We start from the raw sequence: 20,002 nt of genomic DNA, 5'->3' as shown, positions 1-20,002 counted from the left end.
TGTTCACTGTACACTCTTTCATGTTTGAGCAAACAGGCTTTCTCAGGCAATGACAAAGCTACACTAATTTGTATCAGAAAGGAAGATTACCTCAACACTAACATATTGCGCCTACAGACAAAATACAGTGTCAAATTAAACAGCAAATGAGGCTGGGCCTTATGACTTAGTTGTGTACCAACCCAACCTATCGCACTCACAAAGAAAACACACTACCACAGTAAAAAAAAAAAAAAAATTATAGGCTCGCTCATATGGTTTCACATCTTTATTTAGACATGGTTGTGTGTTCAAGTTCAAAAATGATAAGAGCATATTCTCTCATGGCGCAATAGTGCTTTTTCTTCAGTATGCATGCACAATGACAAATCAGACTCACATCACAACCACTTTGTGTATTTTTTGCATGCATTGATGCACACTGACTTTCTTGCATCATTTGCCTTCCACATTTGCTTGCACTACTTTCTTAGGAGCAATTCTAATAAGTATTGCTGAGTTAGTATATATTAGGCCACACATGTGCGTAGCACAGTTTCACTAGCTCTAAATACACACTCGTGGGTATTGCTTGTTACTTATTCAATACCTATGCCTTAATGGGTGATGGCATGGCAGACGGGAAAAAAAACAAATTTTCTTTTAGTGCAACATTATTGTTGCATTAAAAAGGCTCCTACAAAGGAGCCGAAATAAGTTCCGGCAGAAATGCGTCTGGAGTGTCCATATAATCGCTTTCGAAATTATATAGGAAAGGCACCCATACGCTACCCACGTTTACGAAGTGAAACGTCACTGTCCGTTTTAACGGGAGAGTGTTAAGGAGCCCGTCTCGCAGAAAATCCGGTGTCCCGCATTGGCGTGCAGCGCCCGGCGTCGGACGACGCTTTGGCAAAAAGATTTTCCAACCTCAAGCTAAAATATAAGGGGAAAAATTGTGAACTACGACTTACACAACCTACAGACGTGATAGCTCTCGGATTGTAAGTTTAATATACGATAAAACATAATAAAACACAAACCCCTTTTCTGCAATGCATACACCGGAGACGGCGTCCGCCATTTGCGCACGCCGGCGCGTAAGTATCTCGGAGTGCACGGAGCGGCGCGCCAGCTTCCTTGATATATTTCCAGATGGCGCTCGCCTCCGCCGCATCGCGGCCCATGCAAGAGGCCGCGTTTCGACCAGAAAGCCCGCCTTCGTGCATAGCGTTCGCCGCAAGCATTTCTCGGTAAACATTGCCGTTACATACGCTGCAGTAGCCGGGAAGCTTGAGAAGCAGTCAGATTTTCGAATGCTATCTCGTTCCTCTCTTAAGAGGAAGCTTTAGCTTGGGTGTTCCTATCCAAATACATGCAAAAGGAGAATTCATTTTTCTCGGCAATCACTGCACGAAATTTGACGAGGTTTGTTGCATTTAAAAGGAAAAATTAAAATCTAGTGACTGCTACTTTCGCATTTTTATTTAGGTCGTCAATTCTTTTTTATAGGAAATTGGGAAATATAGACAACTTCCAGAAAACGAAATTATCAAGTGTACAACTCTGTAACTCAGCAATGATAAATGACATTACAATTCTCTAACTGCACCTAATAGTACATCTAAAGCGGACAAAATTGATATGTTACCCATGAATCTAAAAAAAAAATTAGTATTATTCAAATACAACTTTTGCAGAACCATTATACACAACGTCACAAATTTACGGAAGATGTAAAATGACATACAGAATGTGTCCGATTTGAATGATCTAATTTATGCCGTTTACAGAAACGCGATATCTGTTTGTGATGCAGAGCTATTGATTCGTAAATTTCGTTCTTTTAGTTTTGTCAAATTCTCGAATTTTTCAAAATCTCTGTTAAAAAATTTAGGCCCTAAATCGAAATTCAGCTTGCAACAGTCACTAGAATTTAACTTTCCCTCTCATGTGCAATCAATTTCATTAAAATTGATCCAGGGGTTATCTCAGAAAAGCGATTTTGCCTTTTTCATGTGTTTGAATAGGCCATGTATGAGTTGGGGCTCGAGCTAAAGCTTCCTCTTAATTAAAGGCGAAGCTTGAGCGTCCTCCAAAGTTCTTCTTTAAAAGATTGCGGCCAGCTCGACCAAAGTGTGGTTCCCTCTGTGTATGTATTTAGCATTTGTCTGTATCCTATTATTCTCGTTCCGGTTGTTATACTTGCAGCGATGCAAGAGTTTCTTTTTAGATACATTTTACCGCAGTTCCTTATCCAACTTTGTGTTGCGATATACAAAATATTGCGGGCAGGACCCATGTCATGATGAGCGTCGACATTAATGCGATTGGCAATCTAGAGACATACCGTATTGCCACTGCAGAGACACGTCATGTTTGAGTTGTGCATACAACTGGGTTGCTCTCTCGCACTTCCCTCTGGACACGCTGCGTCTCTCTGCGGCATCGCCGCGATATGTGCTTGTGGGGCTTGTGGGAATATAGATACCGAAAAGTTTGTTCGATTATATACGACGCGGGTTTCATTCCGCCCAGCACCGAATGAAATTGATTTTTTTCTGTCATTGAAGAGCGGCACATAGTTACCGAATAGCACATAGTTACCGAAAGTGGCTAGAAAAGGTTTATCGAAGAGCGGCAAATACCCAGTAGCGAATACACAGTGAACTAAGTTGTGATCAAGGAGGGTCACTGCAGACGCCTCATGCATGAGTTGCGTACGCAGCCACGCCCCTATCTCGCGATTGCTATGGGCACGCTGCGCCATTCAGCGACGCCGCCCCTAAATGCGCGTGTGGCGCTTCAAGTGAAATCTTGGTTGGAGCTATGGTTGGTATCGGTTCATGATTGAAGCAACCTTCACGGCGGACATCAGACGCGTGCGAAGACGTTCTTCGTCCTCGTCCTGACGACTGCATGCAAAGGAACGACGACACTAGAGTTACTAGCTCAGATAAATACACGAAACGAGCACCTTGACTGACGCCACGACGACCACTGCATGACGTCGATGGCATGACGACCATGTGATGACGACGCTAGAGTGACGACGATAGTCTACTCGACTACGAAGGCATAACGACAACGTGAATTGGTTGCTGGAATTACGTCGATGATATGACGACCACGGCATAAGGAAGGTGGTGGGATGATGGAAACTACGGAGATTAAATAACGACAACAGCATGTTGAGATCAGACGAAGTTACTGATATGATGACAATGATTTGACAACAACAGCATGACGAGAATGGTATGGTGATGCTGGAATTACGGTGACAGGTGACAATACGCTAATGATGCTGAAACGATTACGTTTGGTAGCATATATACAGTAACTCTAGAAAGACGGGACGCTCCTGGCTCGAGTTTTGTAGCTAGCAAGGACTTGCTGATGCATTCGGTTTCCATCATAATACTGCCATAGAGCCTTGAAATAGAATTCGTACCCACTTATTCAGTATATACTCGGCGGCCACGTACGCATCACGTATTGTTCGTGTCGCGTTTTGCACATGCGCACTATGCAAAACGTAACTCTGTTACATGTGCAACGACGCTGCGCACACAGCGTACGCAGTACTGAAGCTGTCTATTATAACGTGAGCCAGGGCTTTACGCACGCTATATCACTGAATCTACCCATTCAGATTACTCAAACTGTCAAATCACCTAAAGGTATGCAGCAAAAAGGAGCAAAGAAGAGTAACATCAATGACGTTGCCGGACCACTCAATCACCTTTCAGTTTTAGGCCTGCCCTGTTGCTCGATGCAGAAAGGACCGTGCGCCTCCAGGCAGTAAATTTCCGCAAATGGACCTAAATTGCAGGTTTCCAGGGACAGCGAAGCACACTTGCGGTATACCTCAAAAGAGGCGTGGTCTGCAGTGTTTGGATGTAACTCTCGCCGAGATTATTGCACCCCTTTGCTGGAGCCGCAGCCGTATTTATTTTTCCTTTTGAATTAAACTGCAGTGACAACCAGTCCCCACAAAAAAAAAGAGAAAAGATGGGAACTTTTGTTTCGTGCGTGTGCTCCTAAGACGAACATAAAAATAAAGATATTAAATCGTATTTCTGCTAATCAAGAGGAACCATATATGCGCTTCGGCGCAGACGACGGGCTCGTTGTCTGTAATTTGCAGCTATTTCAAGATATGAGAGGCCGTAGGTATGACAAATCATCCGGAAGGAGAAAAACTGGTAGCGCAGTAAGAAGCAGCAGTGCCGGGATTCAGCACCTGCTGCCCTTAGAACGCAGCAATTTAGGACCATTCGCCGAAATTTATGCGGGATGCACTTGGATGAGCGTGTGATTCCGACGTGGACATTAGTATGCGGCAGACCACGACTAGCCGCACGTGACAATTGAAGGGTTTTCTTACGAAAGAATTGTTTGTTTTACGCAAGAAAATCTGCGTTAGGGTAGATGCACGGGTGCGCCTCTCTACATTGGGAATTCCACACATTACAACTTGAGATGCAGAGCGAACGTGTCTGCTCTGGTCTCCGTTCTGTTGCAATTTCTTTTCTGCGTTTAGGGCCGACTTTAAACAGGAGCCTTGTTTCTTTCTCGCGGAGCGCACGGTTGGGCGAAAGCCTTGGCCTGATACCAAACATTATCTCGCCTCTCCATGTGTCGTCAGCCCTTACGCCATCACAGCGCTCTCGAGAAGAACGCAGTTGAGCAAGACCTCTAAAACTCCAGTTTTAATGCGACGATGTGAGAGATACAAAATGTCAAAGAGTAAGCAGCGCAGCCCAGCGCAACTCCTCGGACAACGAAACCGAGGCCAGCAAGAAACGAGCACAAGCGCTGACGACGTTGAAATTTTTTACCCCGAGAATGTCGCTGTATTTTTATTTTCGGCGCGTACGAAGCGGTTCAGTGCGTTTATGGTTCGTAGTCCTTTTTTTTTCTTTTTCTAAGGCTTCCACTAAGAGCGTCTACTAGGCGAAGTCCTCCTACTTTCAATGTCGCCGTTGGGAGAGAGGAAAAGCAGAGGAGCGCAGCAGGCGCTATCTCGGAAAAAATGTCCACGCGCTGCTGTCCTTTGTGCGAAGTCTGCAAGCTCCCCGGGCTGCATGTCCCGGCGTCAGACACATTTTTTCTGGGCGTGTTCTGAAGATACCGTGTAATCCCGCAATGCATCAAGGAGCAATGTAGAAACAACAAAAGAGCGCATAATTGTTGCCTGAAATATTGTCATTAAAAGAAGCAATATTGAGTGCGTACACGTGGCATTATGTTCCACAATTTTCAACCGGGAGCGATAAGGAAAAAATATACTAAAGAATTTTGCGCTCTTTCGCCCTTGGATGGGAATACTCTGACGGGAAGTGAGAGGGTTAGTGGGGACCGTTGAAGCTACTGCACATGGCTTGGTCGCCAACGACGCTTCTGTTGTGTTATCAGAGAGAATGTTTGGTGTCGGGGTTCTATGCTTGAATATATTTTAGGTAGAATGAAGGCTCCTGTAGTAATGCGTGTCAGTGCTCCACACAGAGTACGCACATTGTGCCAAGTGCTGATTGTAATAGGATGGATTATAGCGGTAGTTATATTATAAATTAGGCACAACCGCACACTCCTGAATGAAGGTGCATGTGATGAAACGCACTCTTACTGTCTGCAAATTTTCATGCGATGAGGATGAAATGCAAATTGGGGGCGGAATGCGAAAATACTCGTGCATCGTGCTTCGTATTAGGTCTAACATTCGTAATTTTATTAACAGCATTAGTATTCAAGGACACAAATACTGGTTGCCTGCTGAGTACACGTACATTGCTGTCGAACACGTTGGGCCAAAATTGTGCAGCCCGCATTGATGCATATGATATAATGTAGATGCATTCGACGAGGAAGTTGCTTTACGAAATTATCTGTCGGCCTCGGGGCACACAATTAAATTGAACTTCAAATAACCGTCACCTACAACAAGAGAAACCTCGATGGGGTCGTAGTCACAAGAAACGTTTTCCGGTTTCATAAGGTCACCACTACAAGGTGTTCCAACTAGGCAGGGCCGCTAAGGACTGCAAATGCATCACTACAAGAAACGGAACTCTGCTCCTCACATCTAGTAGTTAAAGAGAGAAAAGAAAACAACAAGAAAAAAATTACCGGACCAAGACGTGCACAGCGAAAAAGGCGCTTCATCGTCGTGTCAGTGATACTCCTCACAAATGAAAATTGAGCTGAGCCCAGCAGGGTCGCTGTCTGTGGTGGTACCACTAAATTCAGCTCCCTCATAAAAATTTATTTCCCTGTCCACGGAATATATATGAGAGGCTCTTCTGGAAATGTCATAGATGCTTAGGCCAGCCCGCGTACATATGCCATTACATTTCGTGTGGACTAATATCTGTAGATTTTCTGCCAGAAAACAGCTTGGAATCTATAACGCAAGCGAACAAAGCAACTCAACAATTTTACTTAAGAGAACATATAGGGACTGTGTGTCGTAAGAACAAGCCTACTACAAAGCAACGTAACGTGCAAGAGGACAGTTGATAATCCAGTATGTGGATAAATTTGCCTTTAGGAAGGCTGTACATTTCTGTTCAACGCAAGTACTTTGGTTCTCATAATGCCATGCCTGGGAAGCCTAAGCTACACAGAATTTGTTCAAACGTCAAAAGCTGGAAGAAGGAAGAATCTTCGATGACCTCACCAATATTTTGCGGGAATATAAAGTGCACTGGAATAGCTATGCAAAACGGAACTTAAGTTTCGCCACGAAGTACAGTAGGGTTAATAGGGGTCCAACTGAAAACTGCCGGGTCAACGTGCTTCTGCCGAACGAATTTCACTGACGTGGAAATGGGGAGCGTCCGCTTGCAATAAAAGCAACAAAGAAACAACAGCACTACCAATCAGAAACATGGTTTAGCAAGAGCAAACACCAGCACCTCCAAGTGAATAAAAAAAAAAAGATCTTTCTTTTATGTATTGGTCAAGTGGGAAGAGAAAATTAAACGGAGTTTTTCTTAATTCTGCTGAGAGGCCTCCCCTAACCTATCCCATGTTTTCCGATCTGGCCTATCCTATATACTATTTCTTGCAGAAATATAAGTTAAAAATAAGGACGCCACTTAGATCTGCGGCTGCGAACTCTGGTCAGCTCTTTATGAGGGCTTTGCGCTTTGCTTTAACTTGTTATCCTTGAAGCTAAAGAACATAATTCCGGGAAAAGGCAAGGACAGAACCACGCCAGCCACGTGTGAGCAGAAAGAAAAAAATTCGAGTTTCGCCCGAATGGCGAAGCACTGATTGTTATAACATTCTTTAGCGTTGCGCTTGTGCTTCTCGGACGGCATTCTAAGGAACGACTAACGTGACTAACACACGGGTGTGACATAAAGGAGTTATAGCTGAGCGGGTTTACGGGCCAGCGGGTGCAGCGGTCCCAGCGGGCGAGCGCAGAGGCCACTGCCCGTGTGCGGTGCGCTAGGGCGGCCAGCGTGTTTACGGGGCGGGCCTGGTCTACTATCCGCGCTCACTGGTCTCCTCTCGCTATGCGGAGCGCGCGCAGTGGACCAACGTTTTGGCGAAACAAACATGGCGACCACCCACACGAACGGCAGTGGCGTGTCTTCAAACGTGGCCCCAGCCAGCCTGCAGGCGGAAACGCCTCTGAGGTGTTTCACCACTGAAGAGGACCTCTGTATCCTGGGACAGGTTTCAGCAACGAGGCTGTTTGGCGACGATTCGACGCGAATGACCACGATCGAGAAACTGAAGCGAGCGCTTGGCCGCAAGCTCACGCTTTGTAGCAGTAACTCTAACCTTATTCGACAGGTGGTGCAGCAAAGTGCTCCGCTAGAGCGAGCGAGAGGTCGCCGACCTAACACTCGACCTTACGTGCGGCGCTTTGCCCTTCTTCCCTCGCCTGCTCGCAACGCTGCCCCAAAACCCGTCGTGCTATAACTTTCTATAGAGTACATCAGACAAACCGAGCAATTTTTTAAAGATAGATTACGATAGCGCGCACAAAAAGTAAAGAAAAAGTAGATGAACGTGCGCACATGGTTGCGCATGTCGTACCTTATGCCTGTGAGCCACGGTTTCGTGACACGCAGACTTTTGGCAAAAGCGCAACAGTGCGTGTAACCCTAGCAGCCTTTTTTATTCGAAAGTACGAGCATCTGTGGGCCAGTGAAATATCTGTAGCTTTGTTCCCTGTGTCGTTTTTCTATCTGACCAAGATAATCTGTCTTTCTGATAGTGGCTTCAATTACATTTTTCTTGTGCTGGGCTTAACTTTCTGTATAAATGTGGGCTTACATACGAGCAAAGTCAACTTTGTGTGTGATGGATGTATCTAGTTTATTTGCGTGAGTTAGTGCGTGCGTAGTTGCGAATGTGCTTATTTGGGCTCTTTTAATTACCTGAGACATACGCGGGTGCGCCAAGATTGCTGGCACCTTGAAAAAAGTCGTGATTTCGCCCGAAACGCGAAGCTTCGATTGCGACCGCAAATTAGTAGACAGCAATACGAACTAAGAATAGTAGTTTTAGCAACCGTATAAACTAGTAAACAATCGTTCACTAGATTGATTAAGAGGCACGTTGTCACGCACGTACAATCAAACATGAACACGTCTCACTCGATGATCACAGGAACTCGCTGTCAGAACGTTGGAGTAAGGAAGCGTGGCAGCAGCAGCGAACGAATGGACCTTCGTGCTGCCTCACGCTTCAACGAGAACTAAGCGGCGAAAACACAGGGCATGCATAGCTATCAGTACTCGGCGAGCACTCTGTTCTATCGCAGGTAGCTTTCAAGATAAGGCTCGCGCGGCCGCGCTATGCGCAACAGCCGCCGGAGTAGAACCTAGAGTAGAACCCCCCTCTTAACCCTCCCCCAGTGCGTTGCGCGCGATGGAAGACGGCACGCTTCGTCCCCGCTTTCCCCCTTTGCGCGCGAGATTTAGCCGCCATCGTCGGCTCCCTCGCGCTCCTTCACACGCACGTACAGCATACGGCACGCAGTGACGATGTTATCGTCCATGGATTTTATACAGAACGTGAGGGAGATGGCGACGCCGATGGCGAAGGCAAAAATGTGCCTGGGCTGTTCATATAATTGCTATCGCGTTAAAACATTAGCATGTCATGTAGATCCTGTGATAACATCGCACAGGCGCCCCTACGCTGCCAATAAAGGGCCGCACCAGTAAATTTCATAACTTTAAGTTTTTATCACTGATACTGTTTTGCACTTTTAATATCTAATAGTTTAAAAAAAACACGGGGTTTTTATGTGCCAAAACCACGATCTGATTATGAGACACGCCGTAGTGGGGGACTCCAGTTCAATTTGGACCAGCTCGGGTTCTTTACCATGCACTAAATCTAAGCACGCGGGTGTTTTGCATTTCGGCTGTAGCGAAATGCGACCGCTGAGGCCGGCATTCCATCCCGCGACGATATCTAATCCTCTGAGAGTTTTCAAGGAAAGTGCACGTATTCTGAATGTTAGATCTCATGAAATTTGTTTGCGGGCTCCCATTCTCGAAGTTCTGAGGAATAGGTTCTTCAATATTGTAAGACCCGGTACGATCAACTTTAGTGGTTGAATATTGTAGCTATACGACATGCGGATGCCTCATGGATGAACATACACTATAGATATAGCTAAATATATGCGGAGCCCCACGGCAACGCCAACGGCGGAAGTTTCCCTGCAGTGTCCATATCATTACTATCGCAATAGTAACGATTCACACATATACTTGTTTTTCTTTCCGGGGAGAACATTTCACCCGCTAACAGCTTCATGTCATCGCTCAGCGTAAGAAGCACCTGCATGATTTGTAACTTACTCGAATGTTATCGTTGATTATATCTATTGTCTACGCGCTCGCCTGACTTTGTATAATCAGAGTGTATGCGCGACGCGAAAAGTGTTGTTTTCGCTTCCCTTTCAATTCACTTCACTTTTATTTCCTTAGAGATCCCTCACTGGGGGTGTTACATAAGGGGTGAGGTTTACAGATGTTGCCTGTTCTATTTAGTGGCCACATGCGTTCAATGAATAATGCTCAGCTTACCAGCAAATGTCCACGAACAGGTGTTCTCAACAATGATGGGGCAAGCCGTTTCAGTCGGTCTATGGTCGGAAAAAGAAAGATGCAGAGAAGGTTGTAGCATGGCTGTGTGGACGGGTTGCTTGCAAGGGATGCTCTGCACGCAGGGAATGGCGACGGGGTAGGGCCAATACATGTGGTGCGTGAGGAGGCCAGCTGTAAGAAAGCGTGCGAAAAAGGATTCAAGAGTCACTGCGACGTCGGGATGATAGTGTGTTTACGACGGACTGTGCTTTTAGTATTGATACCCTGGCATTATGTGAATACGATGAATGAATCAACTTTGCAGCACTATTGTGAATTCTTCCGAGTGCATAGATAAGGTAAGTTTGATGTGGTGACCAGATGGGGGGTGAGTATTCAAGCTTCGGACGTGCGAGTGACTTGAATGCTAGTAGATTAACGGGGTACGGTGCATGACGCAGCTGGCGTTTTAGGAATCCCAATGTTTGGTTAGGGTAGGCAGGAATGCGCGTTACATGAGCAGACGAGTTTAAATCGTACGAAAGAGTGACGCCGAGGTATTGAAACGTGTACACTTTCCCGAAGGTATATAGTGTTAGTAATATTATATGGTAAGTATAAGGGCTGATGGCGGCAAGTGAAGCACATTACATTTATTGGGGTTAAAGGTCATTAACCAACTGTTGCACAAGTCGACAAGGCAAGTTGCACACGGCGAGAGTCAGTCTTGCTTCGGAGAATTCAGACAGGCACCCTCCTTACTACTCACTTCTTGAACCGTTTCCACAGGGGTGGCACACCACCACCCGTAAGTGGGTTCTGTTCCATGTGCACATGTCGTGCTGATCTCAACCACCTTTGTTGGGAGTGCCCCCTCTTCATCCGACCAAGGCTTCTTGCCCTGGCCACCATACAGCGGGAACATTGGCCTTCTCTCCGTACTTGGGCTTGCCCGGACACCACGTCTCTGGACCATGCCATCGAGCTCTGGCGAGCACTGCTGTTGTTCCTCCAGGACCCGGCGGCACCACCCGTCGGCGATCGGCTCCGCGACAACCACAAGCGTCATGCGGCCCCCACTTAGCTGCCTCCAGGACGTTCGTTAATAAAACGCAGGCAGCCTTACAGTTCCCCTTTTGCAATAACACATCTCCCCTTTCCACCGCAGAGTTTTCGGCGCATTTTAATGTGGAATAAACGCGGTTTCATTAATTAATTCATTCATTCATTCATTCAAGTCTTGCACTTTACTAAGGTCATCTTTTAAAATACCGTGGTAGGAGTCATTAGTAATTACACGGTAGATGACGCACTCGTGAGGGAACAGACGGATTTGAGAGTGAACATGAAGAGGAAGGTCGGTAATATAAATAAGAAAAAGTAGGGGGCCTAGAACGCTATATTGTGAGACAGGAAATGTTATAGGGCGGGGCGTGGAAGTGTAATTATTGACACGCACTCACTATGATCGGTTAGTGAGGAAGTAGATAATCCAATTTAAAATGTCGGGGGGCAGGCTCACCTGGAGGAATATCAGTAACAGGCGTTGGTGGGGTAACTTGTCAAACGCTTTAGCATACTAATAAAAAAATGGCATTGACTTGGGTGTTAGCATCGAGGGTAACATGTAAATCATTGCCGAACATAGCAAGTTGCGCTTCGCATGAAAGACCCTTACGGAAGCCATGTTGGGATGGGTGGAAGCAGTTGTTAGTGTCAAGAAAGTGATTGATCTGGGTGAAAATTCCGGCTCCATTATCTTGCAGTGCAAGGCACGCTAGTTAGGAAAATTGGTCGGTAGTTAAGAGGTGAGTTCTTCTTTCCAGATTTGTAGATTGGAACGACCATGCCGCTTTTCATGCATGCAAAAGCGGCGTGCAACGAGCATGCCGCTTGCTTTTCGAAAACTGCATAAATGCGGAGCGTGCTTACCGTTGCAACGGTAGCAACTGGATCCCTCTGCCGTGGCGTCTTGCTTCGTGTGGGTTGCTTGTATCGTGCCCTGGCAGTCCTTCGTCTCGTCTCGGCCTTGCATGCGTATGTCTCGCTGTTGCTTGGCTGTCGCTTCTGCGGTCGTGGCCATGTCGTACGCAACGTTGAACGTAAGGTCGTGTTCGGCGAGAAGTCGCTGTTTAACGGCTTCCTTCTGGAGGCCGCATACGAAACGATCTCGCATCATGATGTCCAACGGGAGCTGCTGGTCGCCAAAACCGCAGTCTTCGGCTAGCTTCCGAAGCGCCGTGACGTAGTCCGCAACCGATTCTTCGGCAGCCTGGTTCCTCTAGCAGAACAAAAACCTTGCGTGTAACTCTGAAGGCCTTGGATGCAGGTGCTTGCGAACCGCCGTCTTAATTTTCTCGTAGGTTGCTGCCGTCCGTCTTGCTGGCTTCACCAGAGTTACGATGAGCCCGTACGCTTCTTCGCCGCAACAACTCAGCAGGACGGCTCTTTTCTGTCCTTCTTTCGCTATCTTGTTCGCATCGCAGAACATTTCTAGCCTCTCGACGTATTCGTCCCATGACGCGTTTGTGCCCAGACGATACTCGCCGATCCTGCCGACGGCCATCGCCGCCGCTTCCTCGTCGCCAACTGTAGCGTATCAGCCGGACACCAGGGTGGAACAGACAACGTTCATTGATGCAGTGCCCTTTATATAGGGTGATGAACATGTGATCTGCTGACTGCTGCTTGCGTGGTTGATAAGCGATTGTCATGAAAATGCAGTGTGACACGGGATATTAGTATACAACGAAATAAAATCCGAACCACGCATACTCAACCATTCTCTACCACCAAAGTTGCTCACGAGTTGTCTTTCATTCTTTACAACGTTATTCCTCGGAATTTCGAGAGCGGCAGCGCACAAACAAATGTAATGAAAAAAAGAAAACAGCATCAGCGCATATCCTTTATGTTAGCTCGTCTCAAACTGAAATATTAGAAGTGCGAAACAATAGCAGGAGATCGACTGACGCAAGAGGCCGCGTTTCTAGCAGAAAGCTCACTTTCGTGCATAGAGTTTGCAGCCAGCGTTTCCCGGTAAACGTTACGGTTACATAAGCTACAGTTGCCGGGAAGTATGAAAAGCAGTAAGGGGTCCTCGAACGCTATCGCGATCCACTCTTAAAGGCGAAGCTTAAGCATCCTCCAAATTTTTGTCCTGCTTCTCTATTGTGATTTATTATTTGACGTTTCCATTTTCGGTGAGGTTAGTATTCTGGGTACTTTTTTCTACAATGTGTCAACCAAGGCGAACAAAACCAGATAAACTATATATCAGTGAATGCTGTTTAACATGAAAGCATTTCCATGCTCATGGCAAGGACAAAATCGACTGCCTTGTCTTACCGCGTAAGTGTTCTCTAAAGAAGGCGCCTTTCGTGCTGCTTTTCATAGTCTGCCTGATTTCTTTTTTCTTCCTTGCTGCTCGAACAAGGCTAGAAAAAGTACAATCGTGAATCAGTGAACCTGCTCATCCAACTCTACAAGTTGTGCAAACACCTCCTTCAACTTCCCCCTCTTTATTTCTATAATTTTATTCCTGTTTCAGCCTGCCCCCTTTATTGTTACGTTTTCTTTAGGCTTACTTGGCAGCCGGGTAAGCAGTTCTTCTGTGTGCTGTTAGTTTTCATCATCGTTCTGTTTTCTTTTATGATGCTCACTGCATCTCAAACAAATTGAAGTGAACTTCCTTTCCATATTAAGGTTTTTTTTATAGAGACTGGCCATAGGGCCTAGTGTTCGGCATATGCTATATGTGTGCTGTAAGGCCTCTGTTGTGCATGAATTTCAGGAGTGCATTGTGGCATCTCTGGTGGTGCACCCTTGCAGCAGTCACAACTCCGCATGGCACTCTAGCTGTCGCCGGCTTACAAGAGAAGGTGCTAGAGTTGTGCATGCAACTGAGAGAACAGCGTATATTACAGCGAGAGGAAGCATGTGTTTCTCGCATCGTAGCACGGAACTCGGCGCTACGACTATAACGTATGCCAGTAGGGTACCATCTTGCGATGTTCACATGGTGGAGGAAAGTAAACATAGCGCCCCTGGGGCTGGCTGTTTAATCTGCCACTCGTAATTTCTTTTTTGCCTTAGGTTGAGTATTTCGGTTACATCTGACAAGAACCGGTGCGGTTCCTTTGCTTAACGAAGCATCGATCAACAAAATATGCGCTTCACACTGCCTCAGATGTCGCATTCGCGGCTTTCTCCGAATATTCGTCCAATGTATTTTAAGGTTTCCTTCGCTGTGCGTTTGCTTTTCAATCCAATACGTTAGCGCCATTATTCCTTCCTATTCTTTGTTTTAGAGCGCAGCTCTTTGGCGTCCGTTCCTGGGTTTCGCGTCGTCTTCGGCGTTGTCGTCGGCCTCGTAACCAGCTCCGCCCCCCTTTCATCCCCCCAGCGCTAGCAGCGACCGACTGATACCGCTGGATGCCGCTGACGCCGCTAGAGAGTCAAGATAACGTGACTGCATAGAACACCGTCGCCGCCATGCAGAAAGAGGAGGAAAGGGTCCCCCACCCCCTGTTCTTGTGTGGCGGATAGGGTGCTCTTCAGTTGCCGACGCGCCGGTTATTTCACGTAGGCCCCGGCACGTCGACGAATACGTGACCACCTTCCCACGGCTAGACCTGGTTCTTAGCGCTGCGGAAGCGAGGGTATCATATTGTTTGTGTCGGCATCGGCGGCGTTGTCCCTGAAACCAACTCCGCAGCTGGGGTTGACTCACTATCGGCGTCAGCGGCATCAGTCAGTCGCTGCTATCTCTTCCCTCCTCCCTTTATCGTGTTGTCCGCTTGCTGCGCGCGCTTCTGCCCCCATCGTTTGCCGCTGGGTGTACACGCCGCCCCCCTCCCCCCTCTTCCTGCGAGTCTCCGGTTGTCAAAGCGCCGGCTACCGCACTCACGAAAGACGTCGTGCACTTCCTGCAACTCGCATTAACCGTCCATCGATCCACACCGATGTTAGTAGTGGGGGACTTTAATGTTGACAGAAAGACAAACAGCAATTTCCTAACACTTATGCGGGAGAACATTCCGTTCCTCTCGCTCGTAACGCGTCCCACGGCTGGGACAACCTCGCGAGGCACTTGTATAGATCTCGTCTTTGAGAATCAAGCATTGGTGTACCAAGTCGAACATATATCAGTCTATTTCTCCGACCACAAAGCTTCCTTCATGACTGTCAAGAACTGTTAGTGGAGTCTTTGTTAAAGGAATACGTGTGAAAAATAAAAAAAAAAATTCTGTGATAGCGCATACATGTGTTGCTCGATTTCTTTGCCTCAATCTATCGAAAAGGTGAAACAGCTTATTTGCTGCGCTCAAATTTCGCATTAGGAAGTAACGTAATCGTCGGTAATTTTTTATTACGATATTCTTTTTTATCACAATACGTTTTGACACTTCTCAGGATTAAGCGCAGCAAGGGCATAGCCGACGATACGCTTTTGCTTTATGTTTTAGCTCCTTAAGCTCCTTAAGGTCTGGCGCGGCCGCCATCTTTTTTATATTCAACGCAGATTATCATCGAAGCCATATTATTACAGCGGCTCTTCAAACCACACTCGACGACGACCGAGAACCGAAACAGCCAAAATAAGACGATCTAAAAAGAGCGAAGTAAGTGGCCCTCAGGCAGCGCCAGAGGCGCTCGCGCTTTGATATCAGTAATCGGGCCTGCGATGTTTTTCTTTTTCTTTTGTGCGATGCTGCGTTATTATGCCCGGAGAAGGCTTTGTAAAAAAGACCAGAGTGAAGTCATGCAGCTGTCTACTGGAACCTTCGTTATTCCCTTACATTCCAGACGCTCGTGTCTCTCTTCCTCTCTTTCCTTCTCACATTTTTTTTTGTTTTTCATGCGGGTTTATTTCTGTCTTTTATTTGCGTCATTCACCGCACTAGTGAGATCTGGTTATCTCGCAAAAGGTATAAAACACAGAAACGTTGAATGCCCTCTCTACTTCCACTTTTATTTTCCAACTCTTTTTTCCGTCAGTTGAGAAACTTTACTAGTTTGTTGAACACGGCTGCATTGTAGGACGCGCTTACTTAACGAGCGAACCACTTCTGAAACCGAGACTCTGAGCAGTTTCAATGGAAGGCGTACTAATTACATTGTTGTTGTTACATTGTTAATTGTTGTTGTAAAGCGTTATTTGGCTCTATGTACAGAGGTTTCGCGCGGCTGTCCACCGGGATCTTCACTCTTGATGCTTCTGTTCTCAGCTATGATCAACAGAGTTGGATCCCTTAGCCCAGGGCTGCGTTGGCCTCAGCCGCCTTGCGAGCTCCCTGCAAGACCTATTTGGTCTTCGCGGTGGTCGCTGGCCAGCAGTGCCTCCCATTGCTCCGCACTTGGGTTTGTAATTATTGGAATTGCATTTGCTTTCTGGCATCCCCATTTAGCGTGAAAAGGGTGGGTTTCATGTTTCACCAGGGGCATTTGTCTGCGTATCGTGTAGGGTGAATTTTGTTTAGTATGTATAGGTTATGAAAGGTGCCTATATACTTGAAGTTATCGCCACTCGGTCCTAGTTGCAGATTTATGTGTGGATGGGTATATATTTCTGATCCCTCTGTAATGCGCTAGAATTGCCAAGTATTCATCGTGCACTGGCGAGGGATCTTCGATACCGGGTTCACTGGGAGCTCGCCTTTTAGTATAGCCTAGAGCTGCCCTGTCCGCTTCTATGTTTCCTGCTATCCCCGCGTGTCCCGATGCCCATATGATCCTGTGTTTGGTGTTCAGCAGACTATGTTGTGTCGCCTTTCGCTTCGAGCACGGGGAAACTTACTCTGCCATTCAGAACGTTTTGGCAGGTCGCTTTGGAATCAGAGATATTGTGTGAGCGATAGTCCAGCCATGAAGCCCTCCACCACTGCTAGAGCGACAGCTAGCTCCTCGGCTTTAGTTACGCCATTGTGTTGTAGTGAACCACTAGTGATTTCTTGGTACTCCGGGTCTATCACTATGGCCACTACTGTTCCTTATTTAGAGTCTTGCGTGGCCGCATACACGTACACTCTTTTGCTGTTGTTGGCATAGGTTCGCTGCAAGTAATCTGCCCGCGCTTCTCGTCGGCCTTGGTGGAGGTTAGGGTCCACGTTTTCGGGAATTTGTGCGACTCGGAGCCTCCAGCGAAGTTCGTCCGGGATGCCCGTTTTTTGGACATTTTGGACATTTCGGTGTATCCAAGTTTTCGAAGAAGTGCTCTGTCCGTCGGAGTTTGCATTAACCTCTCTGTGCTTAGAGTAGGGCTTCTCTGTGTTCTTGGAAGGTGTTGTAGACGCCCAAAGCTAGAAGCTTGTCTGTCGATGTGCTGGCGGGTAGCTCGTGTGCTGTCTTGTACGCTTTGCGCATGATTATTTCGATCCCGGGACCTTGGACTCGATGTCTGTTGGCTTTCTTCATATATAAGAATATCGCGCATCGTCGAGACGGTTCAAGCAGTGGCACAGCCAGCAGGTTTCACGCACGCAGCGCCATCGTCCTACTCTCCGGCAGAGGCCTGGGCTGGTATCAATCTAGCCTGCTGCATTATAATACATATATAGTCGTTTGCGCTGCCCACCGGGCTAGCTATTGGGATACATATTGGAAGAGGTGAATGACAGAACTTACCGCGCCGCAGCTACCAGGCTACATAGGGCTCAGCAGATCGCTGTGGAGAGAGACACACAAGCCGTAGCTCGCTGTCGACGCTTTGCGGACAGTTCAAATCGTTCTCCTGAAAACGACGCGAAGACCCTGTAGTGCGTGGCGCCGAAAATGGAGCTGCTATGGAGCCGCTCTTGTAGCTTAGTTGTTGCTTTGCTGCGTGCGCCGCGCAGGTCTGCGACTTTTTTACAGCGTAAGCTGTTAGGGCTCATCCTGTTTCGGTTGGCGACAATATCCGCCGCCGGCGTCCGTAGCAGCTATCGCTGGGAACGAGGAAAAAAAATTCAGTGTCATTCCAGTCTGTGATGGTGGATGACGAGCCAAGCTATATGTGTGGGCCCCTCAATTGCCAACTGCCCATTGCCGCGCGTCAAACGCCGTATGCACATAAATGGCAGGCGAGGCGCCACTAGCAGCTCCTTCACGATGTTGAGCTTCGGAAGATGATGTAGCATCGGAGGTTATACATACCCATGTATTGTTGTAAAAGGCGGCGCGACACCTTTTACTAACGAATCCCGGCATGTATGATAAACACGCTCCTCACCGCACTCCGAGGGCACACACGACTTCACCGTAGCCTAGGTGATCGTGCGTTGGTCGCCGTACCGCAGTGCAGTAATGGTTGTTTGGTCGCTCGAAAACCACAAGTGGTCACATAGAACACAAGCCGCACAAAATTGTTTGGCCACAAACTCCCTCTTAAACCTGGCCATTGTTCCAGTGAAACGTTCCAAGTTTGCGGGATCAAGGTTCGCATTTTTTTTTCCGTGTCGCGGTCGTGGCGGACAGCACGCTTACCGGACCGCCAATATAGGAGAGTGGAATGAAAGGAAAGGCGCAAGTGCTTGGAACGCCCACAAAGAAAGGGCTGTGCGAACGTAGGCATGGCCGACGCGGGTCAAAGTGTAGTATCTGTTATTAGCTTAATCTCTGATACTGGTTGTATTTGGGCCTAAGATATTAAACTTATTTTTGCAAGTTGGCAGAGTGGTTAAAGCCTGCTTCATCTATGCCGCGGGTCGGCCTAGTATTGCACTTTCTTCGGAATCGACCCATTTATGGGGATAAATTCTCGATCTACACGGCTGTTGCCCAGGGACACATTTTAATGCGAAGCTTTATGTGGCTAGGCGAAACGAAAATTTGTCTATCTGCTCCTCTGTACAGAGAAGTGTCAGCAGCAGCAGCGGCTCGAACATATTCGTCTTTTTCCACAGCTAGCTTGTTGGCGCTCCTTGGCACTACCGAGGGAACGCGCTCGCGCCACTGCTCCCGCATTCGTCATCGTCGTCGCCTTCTTCCACAGCTAGTTCCGTTGCCGCTCATCATCCCAGCCTAGAAAATCATTTTTGTCGTCGTAAAAGAGAGGCCGCGCTTACGGGGGTATGAGCCATTGCTCAAGGGGGTATGAGCCATTCTTTATTTTACGTGACGAACAGATTTATTGCTGAAGCAATTTAAGGTGGAAGAATCGCAAGCGTCGCAAATTCGAGACATCGAACGCAAGTGACAACGGCGGACTGCGGGCATAACGTCACTGACATCGTTCTTTCCGCCACCGCCGAAAGTGTGTGTAGCCTCATCAAGAAATACAAAGACGTAACGAATCAATGAGAAATACTTTAATGCACCATAGGGATTATCCCAGTGATAAAAACCGGGGCCACACGTTTCAGCTTCGCTGGTTCACCATCTGTACGGAGTGCTAGGGCGGTAATTTTTTCATCAGAACAGCTTCGCTATGAAAAATTGGCTGCGGCTTAGCTCAACGAACCCTGGATATGCAAAGCGAAAGCTTGCTTTAGTCTGGTTAAGTCTTGGTTTCACTTGGCTAACCTTTGATTAAGCGGTAATTATTATACTTGGGTATACAATCATCGTTCAGCCAGGTATGACTGCTGTGCCTAGGTTGGTGGCTAGACATGACTGTGATTAGGCTTAGGTAGACATGCATCATTCGATGATGCGGCGCCTGTTGTGTCACAGGGAAAGCGCAAGTGCCAGACATGCAAAGAGCCCTTGCGAACATGCGCAGCATCGAAGCACAAACGGACAGGGCACGAACACGGTCGATACATTGATCTCGACGGTGTGACGCCTGTTGCATTCCGGACTCTCTCCAATGAAGCAGCTCGCCAGGCCATATCGGCGGGGTGGTCAAACGCCGCTTGGCGACGTGTGTGTAATGACTTTTGAAGGAGAGGAAGAGAGAAGTGCAGTGCCGTAACTGTCTCCCAGAGGAGGACACCTCAACAGCACTGCACAGGGAAAGGGGAGTGGGGAGAAAAAGATCAGGG

General features: G+C 47.3%; 2 pseudogenes; one reads left to right on the top strand and one right to left on the bottom strand.

Annotated features, from left to right (window-relative positions):
- Positions 1-9,937: 9,937 nt before the first annotated feature.
- LOC126541232 (uncharacterized) lies at positions 9,938-12,626 on the bottom strand (annotated as a pseudogene).
- Positions 12,627-18,589: 5,963 nt separating this feature from the next.
- On the top strand, positions 18,590-18,766 carry LOC126542606 (U2 spliceosomal RNA; annotated as a pseudogene).
- The last annotated feature ends 1,236 nt before the right edge of the window (positions 18,767-20,002 follow it).

Source organism: Dermacentor andersoni, chromosome 3 (assembly GCF_023375885.2).
Source record: "Dermacentor andersoni chromosome 3, qqDerAnde1_hic_scaffold, whole genome shotgun sequence".
Taxonomy (NCBI): Eukaryota; Metazoa; Arthropoda; class Arachnida; order Ixodida; family Ixodidae; genus Dermacentor; species Dermacentor andersoni.
Note: the sequence above shows the minus strand (reverse complement) of the source record. Positions and strands in the feature narration are given on the sequence as shown.